At 53.5% G+C, this 4,179-nt stretch overlaps 1 long non-coding RNA gene across 1 annotated transcript in view; it reads right to left on the bottom strand.

Moving 5' to 3' along the window:
- Positions 1-3,738, bottom strand: part of LOC116908959 — a 7,666-nt gene extending 3,928 nt beyond the window's left edge. The window contains exon 1 of the long non-coding RNA XR_004389042.1: positions 3,440-3,738. This is a non-coding gene — a long non-coding RNA (uncharacterized LOC116908959). The remainder of the gene's footprint in view (positions 1-3,439) is intronic.
- Positions 3,739-4,179: the final 441 nt, after the last annotated feature.

The raw sequence follows: 4,179 nt of genomic DNA on the forward strand, positions 1-4,179 counted from the left end.
CTCTCCTGGCTGGCATTGGTGAGGAGGCAAGAGTGGTCGGGGATGGGGCACCAAGAATTGAAGGGGGCATGGACTTCCGGGAGCTAAATCCAAGAGAGGCCAAGCTGGAAGTCACTGCCCATCTTCTGCCCTCGCCCCCCCCCACCCCTCCGCAGCCTCACACTCATTTCCTTCCCCCAGCCAGTCTCATTTACTTTCCCTAAAAGCCGCTGGAGGAGCCAATATGTACGTGATGAATATTTCATCTCCTGTATGTGGGTTGGCGGGAGAGCTGTGATCACCCGGGGAGGGAGCGCTGCCCAGCCATGCCTGGGAAGAAGGGGCTGAGAAGGACAACGCTAGCAATTGGATCTCAGAGAAGGTTCCTGAACTCACCCTCCTGCTGACCTTGGTATGGGAGACTTGGGGAGGGTCTGGTTGGGCACCCACACTTCCCCCAGCTTAGGAACTTTTAGTTTTCTCTGCCTTCCATCAGTAACCAGGGGAGGACTCTGGCTTGGGATCCGGGGTTCTGGCTGTGAGCACCAAAGATGCTCGCATAGACGTAAGCATGCCCTGATCTTCATCTGTAGTGGCTTCAAGCTAGGAATGCTGTGAGCTGTCCACCCAGGGACTCTGCTGGGGAGCCACGATCTGGGTAAAGAAGGAAGAACAGCTAGGGCCTTCAGAAGGAGGGGAGGGGAGGCGTGAACAAATTCTTTATGCTCACCCTTAATCCCTCCATCTTGATCTCTCTCCAGGACCTGGCTTAGCATTTGGCCAAAGCTCCTTCCCTGGTTAAGAAGCAGTTAACCCTCCTTAAGCTCCAGCTTTCCTGCCCGGAAACGTATGGGTCATATTACCTGTTGAGGCCATTCTGACGGGACAGCATGGTGCCTGACAGGTCAGGGGGCCAGGCCTCACAGGTTTGAGTGTGACCACCACACACATACAGACTCTATTTTCACCATAACCATCACAATTACCACCATCACCACGCACCAACACCAACACCACACCACCACCACCATCATCACCATCACCACCATCACCATCATCACCACCACTGTCACATTTCATCCACCTCTGGCTAGAGAGCAGAGGTCTACAGTCACCTTCTCCCCCAGGGCCTCTCTCCGTTCTCATGCTCTTGCCTACAACTACACCTATCTTACACCTTACACCTTGCAGCTCCCTGATGAATGGGGTGAAAAGGAGGTTCCTCCTGGATCTCAGCCTGAGGAAAACAAATGGCCCCTCTTGTGTCCCCTTCATTGTGGGACTGGCCCTCTGCAGCCAGATCCTGCCCTTCCCCCACTGGTCAGGAGCAATCCCCTCTTGTCTCCACCCACCACATTACCCTCTGAATACTCTCATTATACCATTACTAATTAGGGCTGCTCAGCAAATTGGCGGCTGCATTAGAGGGAGACAGTGTGCGGGAGCATATGGCATAATATCGTATTAATGAACACTCTAAATTCAAACCCGGGTCAGCTGCTCGCTTCTTGCCGGTGTCACCCACACTGCAGGGAAGGAGGGGGCGGAAAAGCAGTCAACCTTTCCCTGGCTTCCCTTGCCTGTTTCCAAAGGTGCATTCCCCAGTGTGGGCTGCTAGGCCTGCTTGGGTGGAGAGTGGTCATTTCTGGCATGTGGGGACAGAAACTGGAGTATGGATCTGAGCATGGGCTGCAGGAGGGCCTCCCCTCACTATAGACAGTGGACATATATAATATAACTAACAGTAGCCCAGGGCCCAGGGCCATGATGGCCACCTAGATTACCTTGATGTCCCCCAAAGCACCTGTGGAGGGAGCTTGGTACAGGAAACAGAATAAAGGACACAGTTCAGGGTGCTTTCCCAAGGTCATGGTGGCTAAGCTGGAACCCCAAAGCCTTGCTTTTCCTGCTCTGTTCAAACCCATTGGAGAGTGGTGTTGACAGTGATCACAATATACCAGGAGTGACAACAGTCTTCCTTCCCTTTCCCATGATGCACAGAGAACATGCAGTGTGCCAAATTCAGGGGATAGTCTACATGTCCTAGGGGAGATGTGCAGTGTGGGTCACTTGGACCACACTGGGTCAAGGTGCACCCCAAGTGAGATTCTGTGAAGAATGGGAATAGTTGAGGCAAAGGTGATATCTGTCTTTTTTCTTCCAGGTCAAGTAGAACAGGGTCCACCAATGTCTGGATGCCCAGGACTGTACCCCTCTGAGGTGTCCTGATTGCTGGCTCTGAGCAAGTGTGGGGACGTTGCTAGGAGAGCCTCCTCTTCTACCTGTCTTACTATCTGCAGGCCGGTGTCAGTGACCTGACAGGATGACTGGTCCTCAATTTACTTCAAGGCTGAGCTGGCTGTTCTATGCCTGCTGAGCCCAGAGAGTGAGGGACTGGTCCTTTCCATAGCTTCCGTCTCTGCCCCGACTCATCTGTACTCTGCACAAAGGCTCCCTCAGTATGGTCTCCCTAGGACGCCTTCCTTTGCTGACTACGGAGTTCTTAGTGTCTGAGAACGTCTTAGAGACTCCTTCTCTAAGGTATCCCCACCTCGAACACTGGGTCCGTCTATCAAAGGGAAGTGTGGAAGAGCTTGGACATATTTCCCCCCAATCAACACAAACAGCTCCCCCTGTGTGCCCAGCCCTAGCCCCAGGCTCTGGGAGCAGGACTTCCAGGAAGAGGGATCTTTGGGATAACTCAAGTGTGTGTGTGTGTGTGTGTGTGTGTGTGTGTGTGTGTGTGTGTGTGTGTGTGTGTGTGTATGGGGAGGTGCTCTGGACTAAGTCTCAAGGTGGAGTAGATTTCCCGATGAGCCACTGGGTAAGCCCCCTACAGGCTTTTCTCTAGCTTCATCTTTGAGAACTGAGTCCCCATCCCCTCCTCCCCCTGCAGCTCCTATCTTCCTTTGGGGGAAGGGGGTGGCATGAAGATCTGTAGGGCTCTGAGGCCCCAAAGGCCTATTAGAAGGGTGTGACAGGGCTTCCTGTCAGAGCACTGGAGTCTCCTGGATCTCTCCTCTCTCAGGTCTGACAGGGACATGGAGTTGTGGTCTGCCTTGGGAGGGGCGTGTGATGCAGACTGGATGTGGGCAGGGATAAGAGTAGTGTCAAGGCAGCAGAAATTTGATCTCCACAGTCTACCTGTGGTCAGCAAAATCGCTATGTCCATGTTACTTTAGTCAGGACTGTGGAGTACCTTTGTGAAAGATCCACTGGTTGGATCTAGACTGACCTTACAGACCCTCTAGAGTCCCCCAGTCTGCTCTGGGGCTTGAAGCCCTTTTCTTCTCCAAAGCCTCCTGCTGGACCCTCTGAGGTAACAGAGGAGGCAGGATGGGAGGCAGGGTGAAATTCCAAGGCCCTCTCCCAGATCCCTAGAGTCTGGGTTGGGGTGACTTCGCTTACCTAGGCCTAGTGGAGTAGGGTTGGAGGACCCTGAATATGTAGCTCCACCCACCTCTAGTTCCTTGGCTGGCTTCTGAGTCCCTGGCTTTGTCTGCCACCACTCACCCCATGGTCATAGGATCGGTTTCCTTTGTCTCCAAGACCTGCAGATCATTGCTTTGCTCCCTACAGGTCTCCCAGCAGGGAAACCCAGGAGAAGTAAATAATTGTCACCCTTCCCAGCCTGGACCAGCAGGGCAGAAGGTGGGGTGACATCAAACCATGGATGCCAATTACTTTGTCTGCCCCTACCAAGCCAACCCTCTCTGCTCCCCACAGCGGGAGCTCCCACCTCCTGGCAGGGGAGTAAACAGGCCAGAGAGGTGTTGGCAGAGCTCTGGAGTTTAGAGGGACGTGTACAGGCTTGTCCAGGGGGTGGGGTGCCCATCCCCCCTCCGTCTCCTGGAGGCAGTGTTGCAGCTTTGCCATGACACATTAGACTGTGTGTGTGTGTGTGTGTGTGTGTGTGTGTGTGTGTGTGTGTGAGAGAGAGAGAGAGAGAGAGAGAGAGAGAGAGAGAGAATATCAGCACTACCTTGAGGATAGGCTATGGCTGAGCTAGCAGGGAGCTGAGCCTGGGACTCAAGAAATAAGGTGAGTTTCTCAGGTTGTAAGACCAGCTTAGCAGAGCTCCAGGTCTGATCCCCTGTCTTTCCACGTGTGACACCTCCCCCTCCCCCACCATGGCTAGAACTCAGTTCAAGGACTCACTGATCCCTGAACCCCAAACTAACATTTCATATGTACATTTCA

This window comes from Rattus rattus, chromosome 9 (assembly GCF_011064425.1).
Source record: "Rattus rattus isolate New Zealand chromosome 9, Rrattus_CSIRO_v1, whole genome shotgun sequence".
Lineage (NCBI taxonomy): Eukaryota > Metazoa > Chordata > Mammalia > Rodentia > Muridae > Rattus > Rattus rattus.